This window comes from Ceratina calcarata, unplaced genomic scaffold (assembly GCF_001652005.2).
Source record: "Ceratina calcarata isolate Rehan_Ccalc_2016 unplaced genomic scaffold, ASM165200v1 scaffold400.2, whole genome shotgun sequence".
Taxonomy (NCBI): Eukaryota; Metazoa; Arthropoda; class Insecta; order Hymenoptera; family Apidae; genus Ceratina; species Ceratina calcarata.
In genome coordinates this window covers 317,756-330,752 of record NW_017163423.1, presented here as the reverse complement: position 1 = coordinate 330,752, position 12,997 = coordinate 317,756, and the positions used below count along the sequence as shown (strand labels likewise).

Sequence of the window (12,997 nt, the reverse complement as noted above, 5' to 3'; positions counted from 1 at the left end):
AAATATTCGATATAATTTATGAAATATAGAAAATATGCAAAATTTTCTGTGCTTTATTTTTGGATGAATAACGAAAGTAGATATCTCGAGTCGTTGGAAAATTAGATTAGACATGTTCATCTCTGAGAAGTACCGAATTGCTGATGAATGCTCCAATTAGAGAGGGAGATTGGCCTGGTCAAAAAATCATGCAGAGTTAAACGGAAATTTTGAATCTGACAGCGGAGGTCGCATTAGCAATTAACGTTACAGCGGCACACCGCCGCGCCGTTGAACAATTCACGATAATTACGTATCGTCGAGTCCTCGTCTTCGCTCCGGTCCAATATGGAGACAGATTGGCAGAATAATTAAGTCCGGGCCCACTAGAATGGGAGGATGCTCGAATGCTGCAAATTAATATCTCGTTCGCACCGCACCGTTCTCGCTCACTAGCATCGATCCGGCACGATACGGCGCGACGGGTTTCGAACGAAATCAGCCAGCTCGTCCGGTGCATCCGGATTCGCAATAGCCCTTACGAACTAGAGCACAGAAACCTGGTTTGCATTCGAAATAACATCCCTCTGCTTCCTACCAAGTTTGATATCTGCCTCGAGCTTGTTAATCACACTGCGAGACTGTTTTCTGATTGTCCCTTGTAAAATAAAAACTTACACCATTTAATATAAAATGGAATAGAAGTGTATAATTAAATTAATCAAGTGTAAAATCCAATGGTATACACATAACAAATACAAATTTCAGTCAAACGTATTAATTACTTCCAACTGATCTCCGACTGTCTCTTGTAAAATACAGAAAAATTTACACCGTTTAATATAGAATGAAAAGAAAGCATATAGTGAAATTAATGAAATGTTTAACTCAATAATACATATATAATCTGTTAATTACTTTTAATTGGTTTTCGACTGTTCCTTGTAAAATAAAAACTTATACCATTTAATATAGAATGGAATTAATTAAATGTATGATCGAATGAGATACACCTAGTAAACGCAAGCCTGAGACAAACGTATTAATTGCAAATCAATTTAACTGCACTTGCAATTATTATCTTTAAAAATCAATCCACTGAAGATTACGAGCTTAAAGTTTTATTTCAGTGAAAAAGAATCTCCGTGTTCATTATAAGACACAAGGGGTCCATGAAACGACTATTACTGCTAAATTAGTAGGAGGGATTATTCTGCCCAGTTTTTTTTAATGGGGAGTTACAGAGAAAGGGCTGGTCAATGGTGACCGCCTCTTTCACGTGTCGTCTTTTCTTCTCTAATCCTTTAAATCTTCCCATGTACCAGATAATAGTTTACAAAGACGGAATCAGCCGAATGAAGGTGACTTCGTTCGGGGTACTATAATTGGAAGATAACTATAATAGACAATTTAGTGAGAAAAGAAAGAAATAAATCCCTTTTAAAGACGTTGTCATTATAATAGTGTATCTGATCGTTAAAGACAGATTATTCTGAATAGAATGAGTCCTGGAATGTCCATTAAATTGACCATCAGAATTGATTTTGATTCTTTGAGAAATAAGTAGAGTCAAATAGCGTAAACCCATATTTTACATTATTTCCACTATGCCTGGTTCTCGAAAAAAACAGAAAAAAACGTTAAAACCAACGAGTATTAGAAAAGTCACGTAACTACCTTTGCTCTTTAAGTGCCACCAATTTAATTTCAGCAAAAGATGACATCCACGTGTGTCGAATTTATTTCTACGCTCTTAGCGAACGAACCATATTAAACCATTAATTCCCGTAAGTGGTCATGACATAAAAATGAACAAAGATCGTCTCTTTACGTAGGCAGAGAACATTTGCCGGTTTGACACAAAGCGGCTCTCGAAACATGAGGAAACTACGCCGCAGGAGCGGGCGTATGAATAGCTTGGGAATAATTCCGAAATGAACCATTAAGCATTAAAGAGACACTTGAAAGCACGTGAATCGCAATATCCTCAAAACTTTAAATTCAAATCAAACTTCACAAAACGCGCAATAAATGCATTTCACCGGGAACGATGGTATGAACAGCTAAAATTAAATCGCGTATTCTAATACCGTAACTGGGCGATGCGAAATTAGAAATCTCATTCCAGGAAATCAAATACTCAATTTATGGATAGTTAACACACAAACGCGATTCCATCTTTATTCTATGTACATCATAATATGTATAACTTATAATGATATTGTCTAATATAAACACTTTTTCATATTCAGAATACCTCTTATTTTATTTCTACGTACAATGTAGGTAACTGCAATTTTTATACTCTGCCCTGTACGTGCACGTATAAAAAATACAATAATTTGTTTCAATTCAATCCGAGGAATATTACAAATACAATAATAGTATACTTATTAATAAATAATTATGTACATACGAAGCAGCATAGCTTTGATAATAAACTGTAGGAAATGAAACTTTAAGAACAAAAAGGGCAAGACGTTTAAAGTCAGCCACGTATTGTGCTCAATCATCGGCGGTCTGCAGACGACAGAGGAACACGGCAGGAAAGAAACCCTAACGACCGAGTTCCGCTGTTTTGCTAATTATCCAAGCTCATCCAATCTCGTCTAGGCAGACAGGGGAATCCCTTATCCTCGCCGTTTAGCCTCCGGTAACTCTATCGTTCTCTCGTTCTTCTTCTTCTTTCTCTTCTCCTCTGTTTTCGCGTCCGCTACTTTCGCGCTCCTTTGTATAGCGTTCCGTCACGAGAAACGATCGTTAGTCTGGAATCCCAACAGCCCTTTTACCTCTAACTAGTCGGTATACCCTTGATAGGAAATTTATCGGTCGAATAGATCAATACAAATGTAATAAAGATTTTAATTAACGAAATTAATCTTTTGCTCTTTATATTTTACTTATGAGGAAATTTTCTCATTCGATAATTAAAGTATTTGAACTATTTTCAGGGATTGTACGACAGTTATTTACATACACGATTAAAAACTTCTTGTCTGGCGTTGCAATGAAATTAGGATCGTCGATCAAATTACGGAGTCAGGTGTGACTGCATCGTGCGTCTTTTCAGCGTGTTCGCTCGCCAAAAGGGAATTTAAACCGAACTGCCGGACCGGCCGTCCTTGTTCCTGTTTGCGAGAACCAGCTCGACCGTGTAACGAGCCTGTCTTTTGTTCCCGTTTGCTCGCTTTTCCGCGGAATTCTACCTTTTCTATTCTATCTCGTACCGTTCCAGCCGAAGCAACACGAATTTTCGTTTCGTCGAAGTCGTACACCGTCGAAACAGTCGCTTTTTTGCCGAAGCACCCTTCCCGACGAGACAAACGACCCGATGCCAGCCTTGAGACATTTCATTGAACAACTTTCGTACGCGGCGGTTTCCCCGGTGCGGTAGTTGATTCGCGAAAAGTTTCCCTGTAGCATTGACAATGTTTTCGCGGGTGGAAAAAGTTACAACGCGAATACTGTAGGTAATCAATTCGTACGTTTGCCAAGCCTAGATTTCTCGACGTTTTCAGATGCATTATTTTCGACAATCAAGGCTACATAGCGTAAATAATCTTTTTTTCGGACAAAATATGTCATCGGTTCAGGGTTTGTTAAAAGTTTGGAAACTTCTATACATAATCCGTCACTAAAGTGAACTGTTGACTTTTAATTTTATCCCATTCACCGGTCAGAAGAATCCATTTTCATTCAAAGTAAACTAACAAATTAAAACAGCAGTTGAACAGATCCAAAGAGAGAGTAATAGGTACAAATATAGTAACACGTAGGGTATCAAGTATTGATACATTTATAAAAAAAAAATGTGCTACCTTTATTCTACAATAATAGTAGCAAGTGAATATTTGAACGGGAATTATTGGCGAATGTAGCCGTAAGTTATGTTGTAGCGCGAAATTGCGAAACCTTTAATCAAAATCAATGTTTCATGACATCTGTCATTTGTTTTGACTATTGAGCTATTTTGACACGGCTTTCAAGTTTTAGATTAACCTAATTATTACGAATTATGAATGTGTTTCTAAAATCAGACAGCCACACAGACGCGTGTTTTCCTATGAAACCAATATTTATGCATACGGGGGAAGGTGTGCATCACAGAAACGGAGAACGGCTCGAGCCGAGGCACAGAAGCTTGCATGCAGGTGTATGCGGTGGACCCACTTCCGGCCAGAAACTACCCTCGCCATTTCCGGGCGATGCATCATTGGAGCCTGATAAAGTTTGCGAGTCGGCGGAACTTTCCGTCGCGACGTGACCCTAGGCGAAACAAAAAGCACACGATATCTCCACTATGAGAACGAAAATTTCACTATTTATCCTTTACTCTTTTTTCTTGCTCTGATTTCTCGACAAAATTTGTGAATAATTGTTTGCTATATCTAATACGGAGATGGATTCTAAATGGATCAAAGTTGTAATTTAGTATGGATAAAAACAGGTCAATCAGTATTTCTCATATTATTTATATTACATTGAATAAAATATAATCTGCAGTGATACATATGAGGTGATTAAAATAGTCTAATAGATGTACAGTGACCCTCATTAATATTCGACACATTTTTAATATTGAATCAATAAATTGAAAGTTTTTGAAAATGTTAGAAGATTTAGTTTCCTAAACAATGTGTAAACAGAAAATTAAACACATTGGTATTAGCCAGGATCACGAAGGAGAACGTGAGGGAGATTTTTAAATTTTTCATTTGCGTAACCAAAGCTATTATTACTATGACGATTTAAAGATCGGATTAACAATTGAAAATCAACGATGAATATTACAGACTTTAATAATTCTTTCTACAACTGGAATAAATTGCAAAATTTTCACTTTCCTCAATGCTTCTAACTTCTATCCTTCAGATATTAATGGAATGTTATATATACATATGATTCAGTTAGTATTCACATGTTATAAAATTTATTATGAAATATATTATATTACAAAATATATTATAATATAATCTTTTTTTTTTACTTTTAAAAATTTATTTTAAAAATACACATCGGACCTATGGGAATGTACAAAACTGAAAAAATTCTTTTTTTTTTTAAATGGAGCATATGGTTTATCAGATACACGAGGTTTACAGTATGTCATCTTCTTCGGTAGTATAGTGGTAAGTATCCCCGCCTGTCACGCGGGAGACCGGGGTTCGATTCCCCGCCGGAGAGAATTTATTTTTTAATTTTTTTTTCATTTTCATTTGTGATCCAAACATATAACCTTTTTCCTCGTGTTTTTGACTAATAACAATTTTTCAATATTCTTTTTTACATTTCATCTAAGAAACTAAGTCTCCTAATATGTAAAAAAGAATTAAGTTAATTGATCGAATATTAAAAAAGTTATTCTGTTTTGGAATATGTCGGACTATTAATGAGAGCCATTGTGTACATCCAATTCATTGTATTTTGGCCGCATATACACACTGTCCGCCGTAATCTGCTAATGCGATGCGTACTTGCCTATGTCCATTTTCGGGTCAAAACACAACGAATTAGATGTACATTACAATCATATGTATATCGAGCTATTTTTTCTCTATCTTGTTGCATTGTACAATTATTCGTCCTCTACTATATACAATTCAGATTCGCTGGCCATTGTATCTGTAATAACATACGTACGAGGATATGCCCAAATTAATTTGGTTGACCGATTTAATATTTGGCGGCGTTCGCAAATTCATGTAGCTGTTGGTTTATTCAGTTCGATTTGTTTGGCTGATGTATGCACTACGATCTGCATAATTGCCGCATCTAATGTACATCGAATATCTTCGTTGTGAAACGTTCAATATTGACGTTTAGAAAATAGTATTAGTTGTTAGTCAGTGTAAAAGTACATAGACGCGTGTTAAAAAGATTTGGCTGATATTTCACATATATTTACTTTAAATTCCTTTACCAAAGAAATATTGAATTTCATAAAAATGACATGATAAACTATTCTCGTTTATAATATAAATTCGGCTTGTTTTCTTCTGCGTTACTCTTAAGATATTAAGAGCTGCACGGAGCAAAATAGATACAGATGGCTGGCAGGCCGTTTCGCGAGTATCAAAAATAAAATTTCACCGAGATTCGATCGGGAAAAGCGAGCAGTCAGAATTTCTCTCGCTGTTTCACGCATTATCGCGACTCTCATCGGTAAGTCGAAATCCGAATCGCAGTTCTGGCCGGTTTCCGATGCGCCGTTTATCGGAACACCCAATCCCCGGATTTAGTTCGTACCTGGCCACTTCTCGCTGTCCGAAAAACGCTGAAGACCGCGTTTTTGACCTCCATTTTTTCGCAATATTCCCGGCGTTCGAGTATTCGTGTCCCTTCGTTCTACGAGAGATGCTGGGAAAATGATGGCGTGTAAAGTAGACACACATGTTACACTGCCGGGAATCATTAGGGAAGCAAATATCATTTTGAAATATCAAAGGGTCATCCGAAAACTAGAAGTAAATGAAATTATGTGGACATGTTCATGATTCATTTCACTGGTTGCAGCTATTGGTCGACCCTCATCCTCAGGAAAATCTCTAAGAGTTATTTCTAATGCTGCGTTTATGATCACGCCAACATTCTTCTTCGAGATGAATAGCGCACCGTTGATTTCCCGTTCATGTCCTGAACGCTTCCTCTTCCTTCTGAAGACGGAATCCGCATCGTATCGCGTGACTCGCGCGAAATGTTGAGCCGATCTCGAGTTTGGGAATTAATGGCGAAACTCGTGAACCCGTCCAGGAAACGTGGTCACTGACTCCACTACAACCGGAGAATTTTCATGTTGCTCTGTGATAATTTGATTCTCCTCCATTCAGGAGAAAGAATCGCTCGCAATTTTCTATTTAGTAAAGGAAGAATGCTACTGTGCACATCCGTTCGTGCAAGAGTACAATCAATTTTTATTTTGTATTTTTGTCCTAGTTACGAATTTTACAGAAAAATTCTTAAGACAGATTCTTCCTGAGAGATTTTATACTTTTGTCTTTGTTACGAATTTTAAGAAAAATTCTTAAGACGATCTTTCTGAAACGTTTTATATTTTTGTCTTAGTTATGAATTCTAAGAAAAATTCTTAAGTCTTACTGAGACATTTTATATTCAGTCTTAAGAGTCTTCCTGAGACATTTTATATTTTTGTTTTAATCATGAATTCTAAGAAAAATTGTACGGTGATACAGACAATGCCTAAACACCCTCCAGAAGAAATGTCAATTTCAATTTCTTTTGGTCGTATTTCATAATTAAAGGAGGACACGTTTTTTATTAGAGGAGAAATTACAATTTATGTTTTGTGACAGTGTCGTATAACATTCTGAGTATACTGTTTTCATGCTGTACGAGGTACGATTAAAAAGTCAAAACTTCTCTATTCCACAAATGGTGAATCGCAAACAGCGGAAACTAGCTACGAATCGCAACAGTGAGTAAATATAGGCGGATATACCGTAGCTAGTAAGTACTTCTCTTAACTCCAATTACACGAGATAATTATCTACCAGGAAATTCCCAAATATACATACAATAGATGGAAACTTCTGACCAACATGAATACGGTCTATAATATGTACACTGCCATTCACAAGTATATGGATATGAATTACCTTGCCATGGGCCATAGACAAGAGAATAGACCGAGCCAAGTGGGAAATTCGCGACCAGCCGATTGAGAGAAAGAAAATGAATGGAAGAGCTCTTTCCCTTCGGAACAAGAATTTCTTCAGCAAATAATAGTTCTTTAATCGAACACTATTCAAGGACGTCGGTCGCCCGAATCCGAATCAGCATTTTTCGTGTCGATATTGCAGTCGAACGTGAGACTCAAGAGTCCATAAGAGGATAGGTCTCGTGTACCTCACCTCTAATACGTGTTTGCTTCTTATGGATCCTTTTTTGATAGACGTTCGAAAAGAATTCGTTTTTATGGAACTTTTATTATACAGATTCCAGAATATTTTTCGCATGAGAACATCTAAGTGTCATGGAATAATTATTTTCTATAAAAATTTCACAGGAACAGATATTTGATAATTTATTTTATTTTAAATGAAACATAAATGTAAGTACAATCTTTTTTTTAAATCGAGGCTAATTTTATTTCAATTCCAAAGTTCATTTCTTTATTGTTTCTTATTGTTCCTTGTAAAAAAATATGACAATTTTCTATTATGAAGTGTTCTACATTATCTGATTTTAATTAGAGATTTTTATAATAGCACTACTCGTATAAATCATTACAAATTGTCCGGATACTTTTGAACGATGATGTATGTACACGGCTCGCCCGACCACCGGACTTTCATTTTAGCCCTTCCCTGGTTACGACGTTATTTACAGCGGATCCGCAGCTTCGGGGAAACTTTCTCAGGATTTATGAACGGCGGCTCGCGATTTAACACGGTATTGCCGTTGTCACAGCGGTACACACGGTCATACCGGAATCCGGTATTGCCCGCTGGTTGACGTAGCTGCTCGTTTCTGATAACGCAACGGAATTACGAGCACGTGCCGAAGCGTACAAGAGTCGACCAATTAATGGTACTTTAAAAGACGATCGCAAACAAAACATGCATTAAATAAAAACCCCGATGTACTCTAATATAAATCAGTAACGTTTTATATAAGAATTTATCCTGACACTGAAACAAAATAATTTGGCAAATGTTGTTTATTATAGGTATTAAATTAATTAAAATACTAATCGATGAGATACTAAATTAATCAGACCTTATGAATGAAATCAAAGTTACATTTCGCTTGAAATCGATTTCAGTAACTTTGAACGAGCGATCAAACTAATTCCATATATTCCTTTTCCACTGTTGCCATACAAACGACGAACGCTTGAACGTAAGAGCACTGACTTTGACAAATTTTATACTATTTCATCACATCACGAAATTCCTATTTTCACCCGTATACGCAGTATAATTAATTGCTTTAACGTGAATCACGGTCAGTCCACTTTGTCGCGTGGTACCAAAAATAATTCTTTGTGTACCCGTTTGTGAACTTCGGTGAGCGTCAACTGCAATTTCATAAGTTCTTTGTGAATGCTAACGAAGGTGCAAAACCTGTTTAACGTCGAGTTAAACGCGAAAAGAAAAACCGAGCACGTCGCCCTGTGGCCTTTCGCAACCAATTTTACATGGTAACGCTCTCGCGAGGATAATGGGGAAAGGACATTTATGTTGGCTTCAACAATTCAAACGCTCGTAAATTTTGACTTAATTACTAACACGATATTCAATACGCAGAGGTTGACTTGTCTTCTCAAATTACAATAATTTTCTCACAGTAATTACAATAATCTTTCACATCCAATACGTTTCACAAATCTTTCCAAGTTAGAAAAGTAACATAACTTAGATAGAGCACCGTGCAGAGTCTAATAAGTAGATAATGGATGTTCAAGCAATATCTTATTTTTATAAATAATTAAAGAAACAAAATGTATACAGACATTTATTTTTTCCCTAAGTATCATAAATTATATTTCACTTCGGATATTTTCAATTCCGTCACATATTATTGCATACTGTTTTTCTTTAAATTATTTGGGACATATATAGTCTATTAATAAGATTAGTGTGAGCGAAGCAGTGAGGGAAATACTGGTCAAGTAATCATAATTCCCTTCTCTCTTTAATTGCAAGAGAGTCTTATGACACTCCGCAGTTTATAAGGAAGCTGCTGTTCACTTCAGTGGTTTTTCAGATTTTTTTTAACACACAAACACTTTCTGTTTATACATATATATAATAGGTTGATCCATAATTATCCGCCGTTTTCTAAACAATATTTATTATGAAAAAAGACAAAAATTTAACAGAAACATGTCTAAATGATTATTCTGGAGCATATTCACCCTCGACTTCAATAATTGTCTTGTCATGCCTTCGTTCTCTTAAAGTCTTCATCCTCTAAATAATAAGATACATCACGGGTTTTAAACAGTATTTACGAAATAAGGGCTGGTTTCCTCGGGACTCTCTATGAAACTCTCTGCAAACTGTCTATACACACTTCTTAACTAATAACGAAAATCTGATTAATTTATCTTAATAAAAGGGGAATTTTGTCGTTCTTTCGTAATTATGTAACGCTGTGCTATATCCTGCAAATGCTTATTAGTTAAGTCCCTACTTTATTTTAATAAACCAAAATTCCTTCGTCAATCTAATTTATTATCTCTGTGCCGATGTAATAACCATGGAACAAATTGAGCGAAGGATGGATGATGGAAAAATCTCGGAAACCTGGTTCTAACCAACTAAAATGAAAAGAAGATATCAAACCCGGCGGAGTAGATCAAACCATCAGTGCGTACAGTCAAAATGCGCATCGCTCCGGCGAGCTCGAACAAATTTACATTTGCTACGCGAGAGAAATGTAATTTAACGGAGACGAGAGCATACACACGTCTCGCGTTCGTGCTACCGTTTCAATATAGCGATCAGAAATATAATTAGAATGCTTGCTCGTATTCATCACGCTGCCGTCGAAAAACAAACTTTATGTATTGCACGCGAAGGATAACTCGGTTAATAGGAATTAGTATAGTATAGTATAATAGTTATTTTATTCATTTTACATTATTTTCTTTAATTCATGTTATTCATTTTATTTTAATTTGTAAATTAAAGTAGTTTTTGCAAAAAGTTAACGAACCTAGCGTGAGTCTAAATTGAATCTTGTATATGAAGAGTGAAATTCATAGTGGTGTAAGTCAATTTTCGGAATGAAACGGAACAGTTGTACTGTTAAAGGGTTAAATTAGCCACGTTATTTTTCTAACATTGGTAAATCTTTTACTTCATTTCAGTCTATTGACTCAGAACTAGACTTCGTTTACAACTATTTTCTTATCCTCCCCAATGCATCCGCCCTCACCTCCATCTTATCTTCATTCTTTATTATTATATCTAATATTAAATACCTATTATATTATTTTTTAAACTTTTAATTGTCTTTTGTTGTTTGCTCGATAAGTCTACCTTTTTAACACGCCTACATTGTGCTGCTGTCAGTTTGCAAGGGAGATGAGTTGGGACCTTTCTTTGAACGTATTAGCATTTGTCCAAGAAAGCAATGCAACTGAGAACGTCACTAAAGGGCGACATACACCATTATGGCTTTTACACCCTCGTAATATAATAGAGTTCATTACGTTGTTAGGAGATCGATGTATAATCGACCGCAAAGTAATCATCAACGTCGCGTAAACGTGTTCCTCCGCAGTCCCATTGTTTGGTTCAAGGTTCAAATCCAATGAATCTGACATCATTCCTCAGAGGTTAACCCCGTACTCCTCAAACAATACCGCAAATAAATTTTAGTCTTATCTACATCGCCGGATCAGCGTAATCAATTACATCAACAGATTCTTGTTCAAACAGAACGCGCGCTCTCCGCGCGCAAACATCGTCTCAGGCACAGACAGACAGGCACACACGTACAGGCGAACGCGCGCGCTTTCATTCGCTGGTAGTATCTATCTACTACCGCTATCCGGATCCGGTGCAGAGAATTGGGCTCGTTTAACAAGAGCTGGCAACCGACGCGCAATCAAGAAACGGTTCGAAACGATCACGATTTACCAGTACTCCCAGAAGGACAGTTTTCCACCGGAAACGGCGCAATCCAGCCCGGAAACACGTGTAAGTACGAACCAGTGGAGCGAAGGCCTGATGTTTGAGTCGTTAGAAGTTAGAATGTTTATGGAAATGCGGAATTTTATAGCCAGATAGAGTTAGAAATACGGTGTACCATAAAAGCGATCAATTTGATTTATCAGATAAGCCCAACTTTCAATTAACATATGATCATGCATGTTATTATTAAGCAGATAATTTAAGTACTCAAATGGAAAAACTGAAGAGAGTATTGTAGTAAACATTCATAAGATGTGATGATTAGACAGCGGATTTTTATTAAAAAAAAAAATTTGTAGGATATCAATTTAAGGAATGATACTCAGCAGGAATATTCTTTAATCTTTTAAATGTTATGCATTTTGCTGTGAATACTTTATTCACGTTTGTACTATCAGGTACTATATGTATTTTTTATATACTGAATCTTGCTATAAATAATAAATGCATAAAGTCTACAATCTAATAATTATTTATGGATTCATTTATTAAAATAAGTTTTGCTATTAAATAATTGTGTAAGCTTTGCTAGTTAGGGGCTACGGAGCATTGCTATCCGCGTCGTACCTGTTCTCTCCTTTTCCCCTGCGTAGTAGGGCCACAGGTTTCTCGTTTGCGAGAAACCGTCGCGCGACGACAAAGTCAGTAATGAGTACGCATTAGACACACATCAGCGAGATTACTTGTACTGTTTAGATGAGATTTAATAAAGGCGATATAACGATCGATTAAGGCGAGTGATTAATTCGGAAAGTACCTCGAACCATCCACCAATGAATATTTAAAGACACTTGCCTCCTACATTTGAGAAATAATAATTGAAACTTATAATTGATTTGGATTCGTAAGGATGCGTGTTACAGGAGGCGAAGTGGTCTTTAGGATAATACATATCTTCGATCGTAATATGGTCGTAATCCGATACCGTAATCGTGATCGGACGTACAATTCGATTCAGATCGAGCCTAACCCGGCGCAGATATCGCGATCCGAGGAATTCATGCCTCGAGCAGTTCGTTTCGGGATACTAGCAACTAATTATCGATTATCCATCGCAAGTAGCTGGAACTGTAGATCGGCCAGTTGCAATCCTCGAAGCAAGAACCAATCCGGTCAGTTATAAGGGCCAAGACCCTTCCGACGACTCATATTCCTAGTGGTCTCGGCTCTTATAATGTTATTTTGGTGGAAAAAGTTTAGGTCTACTACAAAATTAATTGTACATACATGATTTAATTTTTAACAACTTATAATAAGGTACTATTCTTTTGCAATTAAAGATTATTATAATACTATTGTCCTAAAATTTAAGATAATTAAAAATTTATAATTAATGATTCTATTTATTATTGAAG

The 12,997-nt window shown here is 36.3% G+C and overlaps 1 protein-coding gene and 1 non-coding gene across 6 annotated transcripts in view; one reads left to right on the top strand and one right to left on the bottom strand.

Moving 5' to 3' along the window:
* Positions 1–12,997, bottom strand: part of LOC108626467 (uncharacterized) — a 94,662-nt gene that overhangs the window by 52,843 nt on the left and 28,822 nt on the right. The window lies entirely within an intron of this gene.
* Positions 5,092–5,163, top strand: TRNAD-GUC (transfer RNA aspartic acid (anticodon GUC)). Its single transcript has one exon. It is a non-coding gene; the product is annotated as a tRNA-Asp (tRNA).